This window comes from Hemiscyllium ocellatum, chromosome 23, assembly GCF_020745735.1.
Source record: "Hemiscyllium ocellatum isolate sHemOce1 chromosome 23, sHemOce1.pat.X.cur, whole genome shotgun sequence".
NCBI classification, from domain to species: Eukaryota; Metazoa; Chordata; class Chondrichthyes; order Orectolobiformes; family Hemiscylliidae; genus Hemiscyllium; species Hemiscyllium ocellatum.
Window position 1 is genome coordinate 52,642,467 of NC_083423.1, and position 19,381 is coordinate 52,661,847.

Below are 19,381 nucleotides of genomic sequence, written 5' to 3' on the forward strand. Positions count from 1 at the left end.
CTGTGGGGGCCACGTCAATGAGTGTCTTTAAGACAGAGACTGAGAGGTTCCAGATTGGTAACGGGATCAAGGGTTACAGGGACAAGGCAGGAGAATGAGGTTGACATACATCGAATGGTGTTGCGGACACAATGGGTCAAATGGACTAATTCTACTCCAATGTCATATAGCCTTACACTTAGTCTAAAGACAAAGCAAAATTCTCCACAGCATCTAGGCCGTGTGTTCAGTTGCGATGGAAAACAGCATCAAATCAGGTTTACATAATAGTTAAATGGGTCCCCAAGTGTTATCCTGGCTGAGACCGACACATTGACCCAATCTCTCTCAGTTTATGTAGTACCTCTTCAGTGAAGATGAACGAAAATTATAGTTAGTGGAAAGACGGTCCCTGCATAACCACCCGAGACAGTTTGCTTGCACTCAGCTCATGTGCAGTCCAACCTGACAGTCTGCTGTGAAAATTAATTGTGTCGCTCTGAAACTAACTCAGTGGCAAAGCAGGCTTGAAGGGGCTGAATGGCCTCCTCCTGCTCGGCCAATTATTCTGCCCTGCAATTAATCTTAGTAAATCAAAGAGAGTTAAGTTCTTGAATCCATTCAGGTGATGGGGACCTCAGTGGAATTTAATCTACCGTCTGTTCATAATTTGCCCAAACCACTGGGTTTGTCAGCTGCAGTTACATGGCCATGCCATGGTTTATAAGTTCAACCAAGCTGAACGTAGACATCAGCAATAGCATCCCCGATATCCTGGCTGGCCGCTCTGCTTTGAACATCAGTGCTCACAGCTTCTACCCTTTGTACCCCAGTCCAATACCGGCACCTCCAAATCACTTCTGCTCTCAGCTAGCCATTCCTCAGACTCCTGGTATATTCTGGCACAGATGTCACTTCAAACTCCCCTGCAGCTTGGGAAAGTGTGATGGACTGACCCCTTTATCCTTCTAACAGCCCTGCTAGAACGATCAACCTTTGTGGCCTCTGGCCATCACTTTCGAGAGGTTTATTAGCTGCCTCAGTGACTGGAAGAACATTCCTATATTCAGCCCCTCTGGCTGCTGTCCAGTATAGTTCAACTTCACAGTTTACAACCCTTATCTCTCCCTGCTTTTGCCCTGTCACCACCAACCCTACTTTTCTCTGCATCCCTTCGTACCCTTACCAAAAAGAAAACAATAATCGCGGTGGCTCTGTGGTTAGCACTGCTGCCTCACAACGCCAGGGACCCAGGTTCGATTCTGTGTGGAGTTTGCCCATTCTTCCCTTGTCTGCGTGGGTTTCCTCTGGGTGCTCAGTCTAAAGATATGCAGGTTAGGTGGATTGGCCATGCTAAATTGCCCCACAGTGTGCAGACTGGGTGGATTAACTATGGGAAATAGGGGAGAGGGTCTGACTGAGATGTACTTCAGATGGTCAGCGTAGACTCCACAGGCTGAATGGCCTGCTTCTATACTGTCGGGACTCGCTGAATCTCGGTGTTAGGAAATTTCAACTGCTCACATCTGCATCCTTCATTTTGGGAAGGGAGTTCCAGATTACCAGTGCTCCTTGTCTGAAAGGATTTTGGGTTGATTTCTATCTTGAGCTGTGTTATTAAAGAAAAACCTGAAGATGCTGGAATTCAGAAACAAAAACAGAAATTGCTGGAAAAGCTCAGCAGGTCTGGCAGCACCTGTGGAGAGAAATCAGAGTCAACGTTTCGACTAAATGTTAACTCTGATTTCTCTCCATAGATGCTGCCAGACCTGCTGAGCTTTTCCAGCAATTTCCCTTTTCCTTAGCTCTGTTCTCAGCCCTCGTTCCAGATGGAGCAGTTTGTATTTGTTATTCCCAGGGGCTTATGGTATGCCCCTATCTCTGGGCCTGTCAGTCCAAATTTAAATCCTACCTGCCTGGAGGTTTCTCATGACTAAACAGGCTGATGAGAAATAATTTCTCCATATCAGCCAAAGCAACTTCTTCTCATTAATTTAAATATTTCATTCAAGCACATCTCAACCTTAGGAGACAGTGAGGACTGCAGATGCTGGAGATCAGAGTTGAGAGTGTGGTGCTGGAAAAGTACAGCAGGTCAGGCAGCATCCGAGAAGCAGGAGAATCGATGTTTCGGGCCAGAGCCCTTCATCAGGAATACTCCATCAGATGCTGCCTGATCTGCTGTGCTTTTCGAACATCTCAATCTCAGACACGCAAGGTCCTACAAGTGTACGCAGCCTGTACTTGCAAATTAATCCTCTAAGACCTGCAAGTATTTGGGTGGATCTGCAGATTGAGTGCACCTACAATCTCCAGCAAAACTTGGGGATCCATGGTTGAGTTTCACTCACAATAATATACCCCTCTCACAATGGATCATTGTGGCCTCCACACTTTATTTTCACCTGCCCTAGGGAGGGATGCCTCCAGGGCTCACACTTTGAACCCCTTGTTTTCGCGTTGCCCCTAACCCCGATCTTATTTGTGAACTCCATATCCCTTGTATCTTATCCCGTGGGCTGGAATGCGTACCTCTGGGGTTTAAAGAGAGACTGCGAAGGCAAAGCAGTCAGGTCCTACAGACTGAAAACAGGATTGCACGGACTCATTTGAATTTACAAATGTCTTTTATCTGCTGATTCACGTTGAAGAATTTTGTAGCCAAGTTGGAATGCAGCAGAGTTGGGACTTCCAAATCCCACAAATATAGTCCATAAAATGTGGTAAATTTGTAACAAAGGCAACCGTGGGAGCTGCTGCTCTTGTCCGTTTTTTAATTAATTAATGGAATCTGGGCACCAGAGGGCCAGCATTTATCACCCATCCTCAGCTGAGAAGGTGATTGTTGAGCGCTCTTCTTGAACCACTGCAGTCCACGCGCTGTAGGTAGACTCCTTTAGGGAAGGAGTTCCAGGTTTTTGACCCAGCGATCGTGAAGGAATGGTGATATAGTGCTGAGTCCCCGGATGGTGAGTGGCTTGGAGGGGAACTTGCAGGGGGTGGTGTTCCCATGTATCTGCTGCCCTTGTCCTTCTAGATGGTTGTGGTTCTGCATTTAGAAGGTGCTGTCTTAGGATCTCTGGTGAATTAGTTTTGATGTAGGTGGCAGAGGGGTTAGAAATGCCAATAACACCATGGAGAACTCCCCAGTTCTTCCTAAAATGGGATACATTTAGATCCACCTAAAGACAGTGACACTCCCTCAGAATTGCGCTTGGCAGTACGAGCCTGGTTTATGTACAGATGGTTTGGAACTCCAGCCTGTCTATCTCTGAGATGGATGAGTGCGTGAGAATTGAGATATAGCTGACATTGAGGCTGGCGAGTATTAGATGAAACTACCCGCTGGGGAGGTGCGAGGATGGTTCTGAACAGTACTGGGATCAGTCAGTCAGGGAATGTTGCCCAACTGGACCCTAGTTAGGGAAGAGGGAGTAAGGTCAGGACGGGGGAAGTTAAAATGCCCTTCTGGAGCCCAGAGGATTGCTGCCTGGTTGAAAAGAAACTCATCAAAACAATTGTTTGCAAACATTTGGATAACTGAATCTCTACTGTCATTGGCAGATCCCCTTAGCAATATTTTCTTAAAATACCTTGGTGCAGAATATCAATAGAATTGGTGAAACTGAGTGACTACACTTCAAGAGGACATCATTGATGGAAGAGACATGAATAGAGTGTAAGTGTCTGCTTGGGTACCCTGCAGCCTTCTGAACTCAATATCAACTTCAATGACTTTAGGGCTTGAGCTCTTCCATGTCCTTATCCCAATCCTACACACCAAGCTGTGTTACTACATTATCTGCTATTATACACAACCCATTGTTAGTCACTAGCCCATTAATAGCTATTGACCCTGCTAGCTCGATCGCTATCCATTCCTTTGTCTGTCCAACTGCTCTTCTCTCTGTATCCCCACCTACCGTTTACTCCCCCCTTCCCCCAGCCTATCTTCTGTGTGTAAACCAACATTTTCCTAGCTACTACCAGTTCTGAGGAAGGGTCACCAGACCTGAAACATTAACTCTGATTTCTCTCCACAAATGCTGCCAGACCTGCTGAGCTTTTCCAGCAATTTCTGTTTTTGAATAGCGTGTTAATTAGTGTTCTGGTGCAAACATGCTAAGCTAAATGTTCTCCCTGTGCACCATAACAGCTTCTGTTGTATAAATGCAAGCCTTTCTTATGCATGCTGTAGTAATTAGAACCAGGTGGGCCTTGTTGGCGATGAGATCCCTGATTGGGGTTATTAACCTGGTCCAATCAGGAAAGCCCTGACTCACCAATATAGTAGCCCCATTAATCAGGAGATTTAGAGTCTCCTCAGTAATAGAGTAAAAAAAATATAACCAGGAGATCACGCAGCATTGCCCTTTGATGTGAAGGACACTGCTTGTCACTGGCCACTGAGATGTTTCCTTTCTTCCTGGTGGTGGAAGTTGAATAAAGACTTGTACACCTGTTGTCTTTCATTGTGTAAAACAAATAAAACAGCAGCACCATGGCTTATTTGTTTAAAATGCTAGTCTAGTAAACAGGAGATGCCGGGTTCAAACCCCAGTGATACCTGCGTGTTGTATTGAAGGCCCATTGCTTAAACTTCTCACAAGTGTCATGTTGCTGAGCAAGCGACTCAGTGTGCAGTGTGAGGTTTCAGACTATTGATGATTTAGTGATTCCGCTTCTATTCCCTGGTTTAGTTTGACCAGTGAAGATTGTTTCTTCCCTTGCCTCCATCTTGAGTGGGAATGAAGACCATTCTCAGCAATCAGGTTGCTGACCACTTCTGATGGCATTGATGTGACTTTGAAAGGCTGAAGAGACATTGTAAAGGGGCCTCGAGAGATATCTGGCAGAGAATTTAATCACATTAACCTAGAACCCAGCCTTCTTGGCTGGAAGAAAAAGAAGCTCCGAGCTGACAAATGGTGGGGCAACAGAAAAGAGCTGGGCACGGTGCGGACAATCTGTAGTCATGTACAGGACATGATCAAGAGGGTCACATGAGGTTTCTGTTACAAGAGGAGATCAGTCTCTGCTCACTTTCCCAATAATGTGGTTGTTCAGGATTCAGGATCTCTAGTAGAAATCTGTAACCTCCTTGGAGAGAAATATGTTCGTAGGGAGGTGTTTCATGGATAGTTTCCCAGGCCTAGAAAGATGAGCTTGTTCTTGAGGGAAACGACATTGAGTTGGTGTCAAACTCCGCTGTTCTTATTGAATAAGCAGCAATCGTGAAAAAGGAGGATATTTGTAAGTTCCTGGATGGCATCTATGTGAACGAAAAGACCACTGTTGTTCCACAGTTCAACAATTAACACTCAGCTCTTTGTGATGCTCAAAACTCAGATTATGATGTAGAATAAATGTTATGGACTCAAAAAAAATTAACAGGAGAGGGACTTTGGGATTTGACCTTGCCACCCGTTTCCCCGTAAGTTGCTGTTTCTAAAGTCTGGTTGAAGATTTGTAGCTCGGGTGTCCGTTGTTGTGGTTCTGTTCTGTACTTTGCTGTTTCTTGTAAACTGCTGTATATTGTTCATTGCTGACTGTACTTGATATATCTTGATAAAATTTTTAAAAAACAGGTGATCTAGAATCTCCTCAGTTCAGGGGTCTGACTCTGAGCTGGCTGGCTGCCTACAGCCAGTGTACTGTGCACGAGTAAATAAAGAGTGATTTGGTGATGGGATACCAGCCTTTGTGCAGTTATTTCTCATACCCTTCAGGACTTGGATGGCTTAAAGCGAGGGCTTTGTGCATCGTTCAAAATCACTTGTAAGAATTGGATGTAAACAGGTGATTTAACACCCCTCACTACCTGCTCCCAGACACAGTCAGCAAGGGCATGCAAGATGTGGAGATTCCCTGTGTGTCCCTGGAGTGAAATCCTGCCCAAACAGTCAGCAATGGGATTAAAGCTTCAGGTGTCTAAGGCACTAGCCCTGCAGTAGTCATTATATATATACCACCCAGAATGACAGCCTATAAAAAGCAGGGTTAATCTCAGCCGCCTCATCCGTCAGGGAGCTACCAGTGCATCAAGATGATGATAGATGTGAAATTATTACAGGGCTGTCACCGAGGTACTTACTGCCATTTGTAACTAGCTCGGGAACTCACATGCTTTTTATTAAACATCCACATTAAGTCAACCCTGGTCACTGTCAAGCTGAATTCAGTGGTCTTACTGAAAGCAGTAGCTATGAGAACTATCACAGCCGACGCTGAAGTGAAACACCAAGGGGCCCCGACTCACGACACTGGAATAAATATTGTTACAAATAGATCCTTTGTTAAACCACAAGATGCAAATTCCTGCCACAGATCTTGAGGGGTGAAGAAAAAAAAAGGAAGTGCCTGATTGATTTAACAGTTTGAATATATGAAGCCTGCAAACTGCTCGTAGGCAGATATTTTTCTTTGCAAGGGAAATACAGGCAAGTTTCACAGTTACTAAAAAGTGTGAATTTACAGCTTCCCAACCGACAGTGTCAAACTACCCAGCTGCGGATAAAATAATTCAGCTACCAATATAAATGAGCCATTTTGTTTCGCTCTGTGGAGTTTGTCATTTACCTCCAAATAGGACAGTGTGTGAGCAGGAAATGGAAGTTTGGAACGGTTGGCGAGATACAAGATGCTTCCTTAGCCACGGCAGATCTGATATGATATACTGTTACTGCATCAGAGAGGTAAACTCCTATCCTTTATAGCAGTCACTGGGTTATTCAAAGAGGGACACTTTGCCAGTGACATGCAAGCCCATTATCGGTCTCTCACTTTGCATAATTATCCATAATGAGGCAGCATTTTAGAATCCATTCGTTCCTCCGAACGTAACCTGACCGACTGTGGGAAGATAAATTTTACTGTTGCTCATTTGTACCCACTGCCCCAGTGCGAAAGCCAACCTTGGTCCAAAGCATACTTTGAATAAATGCCAGGATTTAGGAAATAGGGAGGTAAAGAAGTAGCTGCTTCACATATTCTCTGTGAACTCCCCTACCACCACCAGGCTGCTTCCTTGCACTGGACTTCCCCTTCGATCATTGCTAAAAACAGGAAATGCTGCGAGAGTTGGTGTCATCATCAAAATTAGCTGAGCGGCTGTATTTTTAGCTGATATGCAAAAATACCATGTTCCCTCATTCTTTCCATGCGTTGCACACGGGGACCCAATCTCCATCCATCACCTCATAATCCAAGCGCACTGCTCTGTGGAAGGGTCAGTGGACCCGAAACGTTAGCTTTGATTTGTCCTCACAGATGCTGCCAGACCTGCTGAGCTTCTTCACTGTTTTTGGCACTGCAATGTCTGCCTGCCATAAGCTCATGGAGTTGTTGCAGGGCCCAGGGGAGGCTATTCAATCCACTGAGTCTGTGGCGTGTTACTCGCAGAGCCAACTAATCATTTGCATTCCTAATTCCATCCACATAATCCTGAAAGTTTGTCTCCTTTCAATGCCCATTCAATATCTTTCCATAAGGCAGAGGAGCAGACCTAGGTCATTCGCTGTTCATGGCTAATCTGAAATCCCACAACTTGGATGGCATGATGGCTCAATGGCTAGCATTGCTGCCTCACTCTGCCAGGGACCCAGGTTCGAGTCCAGCCTCGGGTGACTCTCTGCAAGGAGTCGCACATTCTCCCCATGTCTGCATGGATTTCCTCCCGTAGTCTATAGGATGCGCAGGTTAGGTGCTAAATTGCCCGGTAGTGTACAGGGATATGCAGGCTAGGTGGATTTGCCACAAGAAATTACAGGGATGGGGTGGTTCTGGGTGGGATTCTCTTCAGAGGGTTAGTGTGGACATGATAGGCCAAATGGCCTGCTTCCACTCTGTAGGGATTCTAAGTAGGCCATTAAGCACACAGACTGTTCTGCCATTCAATGAGATAATGGTCAATCTGATAATCCTCAAGTCCACTTTTCTACACAACCCTTGACTCCCTTCCTGATTAAAAATATGTCTATGGCAACTGTCAATGTACTTAAGGAACCAACCTCCACAGCCCTCTGTGGTAAAGAATTCCACCCAGCCCATAATCCTTGGCCATCTCTGCTTTCCTCATGGAGTCCGGGATCTAGCATGTACTGAAAATTGTTCAATCAAGCTCCAAACCTCCTCCTTTTTTCTGAGTTTCCATGTAACCCTTCTTTTAAGAAAATCTACCCATCTATTACGTTAGAAGCTCTATTCAGATCACCTTCATTTTATCATTCAAACTGGATCTCTTCAGTGGAAACACCACTTTGTACTTGTCTGCATGGTCTGAACAGCTTAAACCCCTAGCTACTGACCTTAGCTGAAACCCTGACATTCCTGTTAATTTTGTTTTAATGACTTGCTTGAAATTTTCATTCCCTAAAGAATCACGAATATCCACAATGCTGACATCAGAAAGCAAACACTTTACAAACGTAGCATGGGGTCCCCTAATAATAATATTCAGTATTAAATCCTTCTACTGTGCTTGAGAAACAACTAGCAGCCACAAGATGCTACATACTTGCAGCTCGCACACTACCCACTTACCTATTTCACACCACGAGTGTCCCTATTCGGCTCACAAAATAAGCGGATCGTTTGCAAAACTCTCGACTGTATATTTTAAAGATTAATGACAGTCTGTCATTCTGTGGAAAGCTGTAATTGAACTCTTCTGTCTGGATCTGTCTTACTAAACTGACTGCTGAACAAAATCACTGCTTCGCTCGTGATGTACGATACAGATTGACTGGGGTAAATGCTGAGGCAGCCGGACCAGCGTCGATCAGAACTGACAAAGTCTTCCAGGCTGTGCAAGGGGGAGATCCTTAAATGGGGACGGGCATCCATTAATGCCAACCTGGCAGACCTGTGAATTTGGACGGAATATCAATGTATGAGTCTGGGTCTTAATCTTTCACCTGAAAAATGAGGGACATGTGCCAAACGCAGACAAGTGGGACTAGTTTTAGTTTGGGAGACTTGGTTGGCATTGGACCAATGGGTCCGTTTCTGTGCTGCATAACTCTATGACTACAACTGCCCATGCAATGTTCCTCCACATTTATTCATAGCAGATGGAGTTTATAGAGGCCATCCAGAACAGCCTTTGAGAAGATGATGGTAAATAATCCTCTTGGATACAACTGACTGGCTTCCTACATCCTTTCAGAGGGCAGTTAAGAGTCAACCGCAAGTGGACCTGGAGTTACATGCAGGCCAGACTTGGTGACAATGGTAAATTTCCTTCCTTCAGAGTCATATGTGGACCAGATGGGTGGAGGGTTGCTCTCAGAGTGAGATCAGAAGATAAAAAAACGACAGACCTCATCAGTGTTACAATGCACAGGAACCAAAAGTACTGCAGTGCAGATCTGCCCTGAGATTAGCTGTTTGACCCCTTTCCTAAGCTCAACTGCAACAGTGAGTCCCAGCACAAAAGAACATTTCTTGCAATAGCCAGAGTGATGACAATTTGCATTAAAACTTGTTGTGGAATGGGCACAAGTCAAGCAATTTGGTACACTTGCCTTTATTGGTCAGTGCATTGAGTACAGGGGTTAGGAGGTCATGTTGCAACTGTACAGGACATCGGTTAGGATATTTTTGGAATACTGCATTCAATTCAGGTCTCCTAGCTATACAAAAGATGTGAAACTTGAAAGGATTCAGAAAAGATTTACAAGGATATTGCCAGGGTTGAAGGATTGAGCTATAGGGAGAGGCTGAACAGGCTGGGGCTGTTTTCCCTGGAGCATCGGTGGCTAACCTTAGAGGTTTATAAAATCATGAGGGGTATGGATAGAACAAATAGCCAAGGTCTCTTTCCCAGAGTCCAAAGCTAGAGGGCATCGGTTTAAGATGAGAGGGGGAACACTTAAAAGGGATGTAAGGGGCAACTTTTTCACGCAGAGGGTGGTACGTGTATGGAATGAGCTGCCTGAGGAAGTGGTGGAGGCTGGTACAATTACAACACTTAAGAGGTACCTGGACAGGTATATGAAAAGAAAAGGTTTAGAGGGAGATGGGCCAAATGCTGACAAATGGGAGTAAATGAATTTGGGATGTCTGGTTGGCATGCACGAGTTGGATCAAAGGATTTGTTTCCTGCCCTATGTCTATATAATTCTTAAACTCTACCGTAATTGCCAACAGAGTATGACAGGGCAGTTGCAGACGAGTAGTACAGTAAAGTGTGACTGTAGGTTGTTGGAGTACAGGCTCACAAGAGGGCATTACCACAAACAGGTGGAAGTATAACTGACGAGATTAATGTAGTTTTGTATCTGCCTGTGCCACCAGTCAATGCACTGCAGCATCAGAATCCACTAGTTGCTTGATGAAGCACTGCCTCTATCACAGAGCAGCAATCGTGCTGAAGATAGAGGAAGATATTTATGAAGAACTGTGGCTGGCTGCACTTTTCACTCAACCATGACTCCTCCTGCCCACTTGGCCTGGGAGGGGACATTACCAGAGCTTCTCAGCCTGGGGTTAAATTATGGTCAGCATTTCGAGAATGGGTAGCCACTGTTTAGTAGGACATGTGGGGTTCGACGTCCAGTTACTTTCCCAACATGCTACTTCACGGGTGCATGGAACATTCTGCAAGAACTTTTTACTCACAGTTTGATCCATTGACACATTCTCTCAAGACTCTGCTCCCTTCCAGTTCGCTCTCTGCAATCTCATTCTAACAGTTTACAAAGTGCCAGTACCCAGAGGGTGTGTGGAGGAACACTAAGTCCAGCTGACATTGTTTCAGAACATGAGGTTTCTCTTTTCAAATGGAGATGGGAGAGAGAAATTGCTTTCTCTGAGTCGTTCGGAATGTGGAACTTTGTTCCCTGGGAGTTGGTGAAGGCAGGATCTTTGTATTTATTCATGGTCTACTTGGATGGATTGTTGGTGGAGGAGGGAGTTAAGGGTTTTGGGGGGGAGCAGGCAGGAATGTGGAGCTGAACCCACAAACAGATCAACCATGATCTTATCGAATGGCTGAGGATATTCAAAGGACCCAATGACCTACTCTGGCTATTAAATCCTATGCTCCTAATGTTAATATCATCAAATCTACAGACACCAAGCTCAGATGCAACAGGGAAGGCACTCTCATTTGCACATTACTGATGGGGAGAAGCTAACAGGAACACCCTACTGTGAGCCTGTACTCTAACAATCTACAGTCACACTTTAACGTAATATTGGTCTCCAACTGTCCTGTCAGGCTCTGTTTGTAGAGGAGGCAGCCTCAATGGTTAGTTCCAATCCTTGCTTACAACCTAGGTCTGGTACCACAACACTGACGCTGAATATCCTCACTGACACAGCTCCCACACCATGTCTAGTATTCTGACCATGGAGGAACCTGTTTGGGAGAGGTCACAGCACAGAAACAGATAAGTGAATAATTTTAAGAGTGGCCTTGCTATAAATCTGCAGTAATGAGTAGAGTGGGTTCTTTCTTGATTATATTTTTTATTGAGCTATGTCTCTTGATTAAACTTAAAGCCATAAGCCATAAGTATTAAGTTAGCCTGGAGCAGTTTTGTAGAAGAAATAGATGGTATTATTTTCTGGGTCTGCAGATTGGAAGAAGCAAAAATTGTCCTCAGTAGAGTGATATGCTCTTCTTGTCAGATGTGGAAGTTTGTGTTACTGAGGATTATATCTGCAATAAATGCCAATGGTTGAGAATCCTATCAGATCGAATGAATTGGTTGGAGCAACAATTAGAGACAATAAGGAAGTTACAAAAGCAAGGGGATGTGATGGATGGCAGTTACAGGAAGGGAGAAAAGTCACAGATACAGTCACATAGATGGGTTAACTCCAGGAAAGATAATAGAGGTAGGCAGGTAGTGCAGGAGTCTTCTGTGCAATCCCCATTTCAAACAGGTTTTGGAAAATGTAGGGGGTGATAGATTCTCAGGGGAATGTAACATGAACAGCCAAGTTTCTGGTATTGAACATAGAACATAGAACATAGAAGGATACAGCGCAGTACAGGCCCTTCGGCCCTCGATGTTGCGCCGACCGAATCCTACCTAACCTATACTAGCCCAATAACTTCCAAATGCCTATCCAATGCCCGCTTAAATGACCATAAAGAAGGAGAGTTCACCACTGATACGGGCAGGGCATTCCATGAACTCACAACCCGCTGTGTGAAGAATCTACCCCTAACATCTGTCCTATACCTACCACCCCTTAATTTAAAGCTATGTCCCCTAGTAACACCTGACTCCATTAGCGGTAAAAGGTTCTTAGTATCTACCCTATCTAAACCCCTAATCATCTTATACACTTCTATCAGATCTCCCCTAAACCTTCTCTTCTCCAATGAGAACAGCCCCAAGTGCCTCAGCCTTTCCTCATAAGATTTTCCTACCATTCCAGGCAACATCCTGGTAAACCTCCTCTGCACTCGTTCTAAAGCTTCCACATCCTTCCTATAGTATGGCGACCAAAACTGCACACAATACTCCAGATGAGGCCGCACCAGAGTCTTATACAACTGCAACATGACCTCAGGACTCCGGAACTCAATTCCTCTGCCAATAAAGCCCAGTACACCATATGCCTTCCTCACAGCACTATTTACCTGGGTGGCAACTTTCAGAGATCTGTGTACATGGACACCAAGATCCCTCTGCTCATCCACACTACCAAGTAGCCTACCATTAGCCCAGTAATCCATCATCTTGTTATTCCTACCAAAGTGAACGACTTCGCACTTAGCTACATTGAATTCCATTTGCCACATTTCCGCCCAGCTCTGCAACTTATCTATATCCCGCTGTAACCTACCACTTCCTTCCTCACTATCCACAACTCCACCGACTTTTGTGTCATCCGCAAACTTGCTTACCCAGCTTTCAAGTCCTTCCTCTAGATCATTTATAAAGATAACAAAAAGCAATGGTCCCAAAACAGATCCTTGTGGTACACCGCTAGTAACTGCGCTCCAAGATGAACATAATCCATCAACTACTACCCTCTGTCTCCTTCCAGCCAGCCAATTCCTAATCCAAACCTCTAATGTATCCTCAATGCCATACCTCCGAAGTTTTAGCATTAGCCTACCATGGGGAACCTTATCGAACGCCTTACTAAAATCCATATACACAACATCTACTGCTTTACCCTCATCCACTTCCTTGGTCACCTTCTCAAAGAACTCAATAAGGTTTGTGAGGCACGACCTGCCCTTCACAAAACCATGCTGGCTATCCCTGATCACGTTATTCCTACCCAGATGTTCATAAATCTTATCCCTTACCATTCTCTCTAAGACTTTGCCCACCACTGAAGTCAGACTCACTGGCCTATAGTTGCTAGGGCTATCCCTACTCCCTTTCTTGAACAATGGGACCACATTCGCTATCCTCCAGTCCTCTGGTACTATTCCCGTTGACAACGACGACATAAAAATCCAGGCCAATGGCTCTGCTATCTCCTCCCTAGCTTCCCATAGGATCCTGGGGTAAATGCCATCAGGCCCAGGAGACTTATCTATATTCATCCTTTCCAATATTCCCAAAACCTCTTCCCTGCATATTTCCAGGGCATCCATTCTAATTATTTGTGATTCCATATTCACATCAGCAACAGTGTCCTGTTCCTGAGTGAATACTGATGAAAAGTACTGATTTAATGTCTCTCCAATCTCCTCCGCCTCCACACACAACTTCCCACTACTATCCTTGACTGGACCGATACCTACCCTAGTCATCCTTTTATTCTTGACATACCTATAGAAAGCCTTTGGGTTTTCCCTAATCCTACCAGCTAAAGACTTTTCATGTCCCCTTTTCGCTTTTCTTAGCTCCCTCTTTAGCTCCTTCCTGGCTACTTTATAACTCTCAATCGCCCCTACTGAACCTTCACGCCTCATCTTTACATATGCCGCCTTCTTCCCTTTCACAAGGGACTCCAATTCCTTACTAAACCACGGCTGCCTCACAAGGCCCTTTACACCATGCCTGACTGGTACATACCTATCGAGGACACGCAGTAGCTGCTCCTTGAACACTCCCCACATCTCATTAGTGTTCTTCTCTTGAAGCCTGTTTTTCCAATCCACACATCCTAAGTCATGCCTCACTGCATCATAATTTCCCTGCCCCCAGCTATAGCTCTTGCCCTGCGGCACACGATTATCCCTCTCCATCACTAAAGTAAAAGTCACCGAGTTGTGGTCACTGTCCCCGAAGTGCTCACCTACCTCCAAGTCCAACACCTGGCCTGGTTCATTACCTAGAACCAAATCCAATATAGCCTCCCCTCTTGTTGGCCTGTCGACATATTGTGTCAGGAAACCCTCCTGCACACATTGTACAAACACCGACCCATCTAATGAACTCGAGCTATAGCTCTCCCAGTCAATATCTGGGAAGTTAAAGTCCCCCATAACAACCACCCTGCTACCTTCACTCTTTTCCTGAATCATCCTCGCAATATTATCCTCTACTTCTCTAGGACTATTAGGAGGCCTGTAGAAAACACCTAACAGGGTGACCTCACCTTTCCTATTTCTAACCTCAGCCCAAACTACCTCAGATGGCAAGTCCTCTTCCATCGTCCATTCCACTGCTGTGATACTGTCTTTGACAAGTAATGCCACGCCTCCCCCTTTTTTACCCCCATGTCTGATCCTACTAAAACATTTGAACCCTGGAACGTGCAACAGCCATTCTTGTCCCTGTTCTACCCACGTCTCTGTAATGGCCACAACATCGAAGTCCCAGGTACCAACCCACGCTGCAAGTTCACCTACCTTATTCCTTATACTTCTGGCATTGAAGTATACACACTTCAATCCACCTTTCTGGTTACAGGCACCCTCCTTAGAGATCGCTGCATTATTCCTAACCTCCCTACACTCAAGGTCCTGTACCCTAAAGCTACAGTCCTGGTTCCCATGCCCCCGCGGAGTTAGTTTAAACCCTCCCAAAGAGCACTAGCAAACCTCCCCCCAAGGATACTGGTGCCCCTCAGGTTCAAGTGTAGACCATCCTTTTTATAGAGGTCCCACCTTCCCCAGAAAGGACCCCAGTTATCCAGAAACCGGAATCCCTCCCTCCTGCACCATCCCTGTAGCCACGCATTTAACTGCTCTCTCTCCCTGTTCCTCGACTCTCTATCACGTGGCACGGGTAACAAACCAGAGACTACAACTCTGTTTGTTCTAACTCTGAGCTTCCAACCTAGCTCCCTGAAAGCCTGAGGCTGACTCTAATGCAATGAGGCATACACCAGGTTGCAACAGATCATTTGTGTTAGAGGACTCTCTAGTCAGAGGCACAGACAGACATTTCTGTGGCCAGCAGTGAAAAATCAGAATGGTGTGTTGTCTCCCTGCTGCCAAGATCAAGGATGACTCAGAGATGGTGCACGGGGGAGAGGCGCCAGCAGGAGGTCATTGTATACGTTGGAACCAATGACACAGGAAGGGAAAAGGTTGAGATTCTGAAGAGAGATTACAGAGAGCTAGGCAGGAATTTAAAAGGGAGGTCCTTGAGAGTAGTAATATCTGGAATTCTCCCAGTATTATGGGCTAGTGAGGATTGGAATAGGAGGATAGAGCAGATGAATACATGGCTGAGGAACTGGTATATGGGAGAAGGATTCATATTCTTGGATCATTGGAATCTCCTCTGGGGTAGAGGTGACCTGCACAAGGATGGGTTCCACCTGAATTAGAAGTAGACTAATATACTGGCAGGGAGATTTGCTAGAGATGCTCGGGAGGATTTAAACTAGTAAGATGGGAGTGGGATGGTTGGGACCCAAGGAGATAGTGAGGAAAGATTTCAATCTGAGACTGAGTTGAGAACAGAAGTGAGTCAAACAGTCAGGGACAAAGCAGAGAACAGGTAGGATTGATAAATTAAACTGCATTTATTTCAATGCAAGGGGCCTAACAGGGAAGGCAGATGAACTCAGGGCATGGTGGGGAACATGGGACTGGGATATCATAACAGTTACAGAAACATGGCTCAGGGATGGACAGGAAAAAGTGAGGACTGCAGATGCTGGAGATCAGAACTGATAATGTGTTGCTGGAAAAGCGCAGCAGGTCAGGCAGCATCCAAGGAGCAGGAGAATTGACGTTTCGGGCATGAGCCTGAAGAAGGGCTCATGCCCGAAACATCGATTCTCCTGCTCCTTGGATGCTGCCTGACCTGCTGCGCTTTTCCAGCAACACATTTTCAGCTCAGGGATGGACAGGACTGGCAATTTAATGTTCCAGGATACAAATGCTACAGGAAGGATAGAAAGGGAGGCAAGAGAGGAGGGGGAGTGGCGTTTTTGATAAGGGGTAGCATTACAGCTGTACTGAGGGAGGATATTCCCAGAAGTACATCCAAGAAAGTTACTTGGGTGGAACTGAGAAATAAGAAAGGGATGATCACCTTATTGGGATTGCATGAGAGACCCCTAATAGTCAGTGGGAAATTGAAAAAAAAGTTTGTAAGGAGATCTCAGTTAAATGTAAGAATAATAGGGTGGTTGCAGTAGGGGGTTTTAACTTTCCAAACATAGACTGGGACTGGCATAGTGCTAAGATGGAGAGAAATTTGTTAACTGTGTACAAGAAAATTTTCTGATTCAGTATGTGGATGTACCTACTAGAGAAGGTGCAAAACTTGACCTACTCTTGGGAAATAAGGCAGGGCAGGTGACTGAGGTGAAAGTGGGGGAGCACTTTGGGGCCAGTGACCATAATGCTTTTAGTTTTAAAATAGTGATGGAAAAGGATGGACCAGATCTAAAAGATGATGTTCTAAATTGGTGGAAGGCTAATTTTGAAGGTATTGGGCAAGAACTTCCAAAAGCTGATTGGGGGCAGGTGTTCACAGGTAAAGGGGCAGCTGGAAAATGGGAAGCCTTCAGAAATGAGATAAGGAGACACCAGAGATAGTATATTCCAGTTAGGGTGAAAGGAAAGGTGTAGGGAATGCTGGATGACTAGAGAAATTGAGGGTTTGGTTAAGAAAAAGAAGGAAGCATATGTCAGGTATAGATAGGCGAGATCTAGAGAACCGTTACAAGAGTATAAAGGCGGTAGTAGTATTCTTAAGAGGCAAATCAGGAGGGCAAAAAAGGAGATGTGAGATAGCTTTGGCAAATAGAGTTAAGGAGAATCCAAAGGGTTTTTACAAATACATTAAGGACAAAAGGGCAACTAGGGATAGAATAGGGCCCCTCAAAGATCAGCAAGGTAGCCTTTGTATGAAGCCACAGGAGAGGGGGAGATACTAAATGAGTATTTTGCATCCGTATTTACTGTGGAGAAGGATATGGAAGGTATCGAATGTAGGGAAATAGATGGGAACACTTTGAAAAATGTGATGAGGGTGTCTGGTGAATGGAGCAGTGGAGGAGGCTGGTGGTTCAAGTGGTTGACCTTTCAAAGTTGTATTCAACCCTCTTGCCACTCAGGTGAGGTCATTGAGCTTTGGGAACTGTATCCAGGTCCTGGGGGTGGGGGTGGGCACTGCTGGCACTGACTTGCCCCCTGTTCCTATTCCCCGGGTCAAGTTTCCCTGGAGGGGCCTCCTAACTCCCTGTTCAGGCAGGGTCAACCTTATCCTGCCCCACATCCTAAACAAGACCTCAGGAGTGGCACTGATGAACCTCTGAGAAACTGTGCCCCATGTCGTGTCATTCCAATGACTTTCCCAGGTCTGACACACTTACAGTCACAGAGTCATAGAGATGTACAGCACAGAAACAGACCCTTTGGTCCAACTCATTCACGCTGACCAGACATTCTAAATTAATCTAGTCCCATTTAACAGCACAAGGCCCATAGCCCTCCGAAACCCTACTGATATACCTGACCAGGTGCCTTTTAAATGTTGTAATTGTACAAACCTCCACCACTTTGTCTGGCAGCTCATTCCATACACACATCACCATGAAAATGTTGCCCCTTAGGTCCCTTTTAAATCTTTCTCTCTCACCTTAAACCCATGCCTTCTAGTTCTGGACTCCCCCACCCCAGCGAAAAGACCTTCACTATTCACCCTATCCATGCCCCTCATAATTTTATAAACCTCTATTTGGTCATCACTCAAGCTATGATGCTCCAGGGAAAACAGCCCCAGCCTATTCAGCCTCTTCCTATAGGTCAAACCCTCCAACCCTGGCAGCAACATCCTTGTAGATCTTGTATTTGTGTAGCTTGTATTTCTACGAGCCTCTGAAGATTTACAGCTCCTACTCACTCATCCTGCCACTCATCAATGCAGTTAGTTATGGCTGGGTGCTGCAATTGAGTAAATAAGCACACAGCACATTCTGTGCATCAGAATGAACAGCGCAGGTTACTCACACATCAATTGCCTTATCCAATTTTTCTCCCTTAAAAATGAACCCCAGTTCACCTACTTTCATTGAATAGAGATGTTTAAACCACCCTCAACAATCAGCCCCTCCTGCTTGGCCCTAATCCACCCAAAATGTCCACCCCCGTCAAAGGTCAGGTCCCCTCCATTGCTCGCACACACAACAGCAGGTGATTTACCTGTCACTGCCGCCTCCCCCTCCTGTGTACTCACCATCTGATTTGTAGCCTGCATGTCAATCAGACTGACATGACATGCACTGTGGAGTCAAAAGTGGGGAAATGTGTCCCTAAAACATGGGCCGATCCCAACTTCCTGACAGAACCTGCATCCTTTATGGCCACAACTCCTATCCAATTTCAACCCACCCTGAGGAGGAACGTCACGGCCTTGGGGTGGGTTCATACCAGAGCTGAAATAATGATGGCGCAGATGCAAAACAGGCAGGTGCAGGCTAGGGATCTTGTATGACAGCCACGGAAATAAAAAACAACAGAAAAACTGGAGCAGGTGTAGTCCATTCAGCCCTTTGAACCTGCTCTGTCATTCAATATGATCATGGCTGATCGTCCAACTCAGTCCCTTGTTCCTGCTTTCTCCCCCATACTCTTTAATCCTTCTAGCATTAGGAGCTGTATCTAACTCCTTCTTGAAAACAGTCAATGCTTTGGCCTCAACCTCTTTCTGTGGCAAAGAAAATTCCACAGGCTCCCCAATTTCTGGCTGAAGAAATTTCTCCTCATCTCAGTCCGAAGTGGCCTGTCCGGTATCTTTACGCTGTGGTCCCTGGTTGCGTTGTCCCTGGTCATCAGGAACATCTTTGCTGCATTTAGTCTGTCTAGTCCTATTAGATTTTATAGATTTCTATGAAATTCTCCCTTATTCTTCTCAACAACAGGAAGCAGAGATGGCTAAAGAGAAGTTGAATACTGGTGTTCAAAATGATAAGGGGTTTTGACAGAGTAAATTAAGAAGAAATCATTTCTGTCACTAGCCAGAGACAGCATAATTCACAGAAACACCAGGAGGTGTTGACTCAGGAAAGAGTTTAC

General features: G+C 45.3%; 1 protein-coding gene and 1 pseudogene across 8 annotated transcripts in view; one reads left to right on the plus strand and one right to left on the minus strand.

The window, feature by feature from the left end:
* sox5 (SRY-box transcription factor 5) overlaps positions 1-19,381 on the minus strand; it is a 383,477-nt gene that overhangs the window by 57,771 nt on the left and 306,325 nt on the right. The gene's annotated exons all lie outside the window — the stretch shown is intronic.
* LOC132826789 (large ribosomal subunit protein uL6-like) lies at positions 4,728-5,297 on the plus strand (annotated as a pseudogene).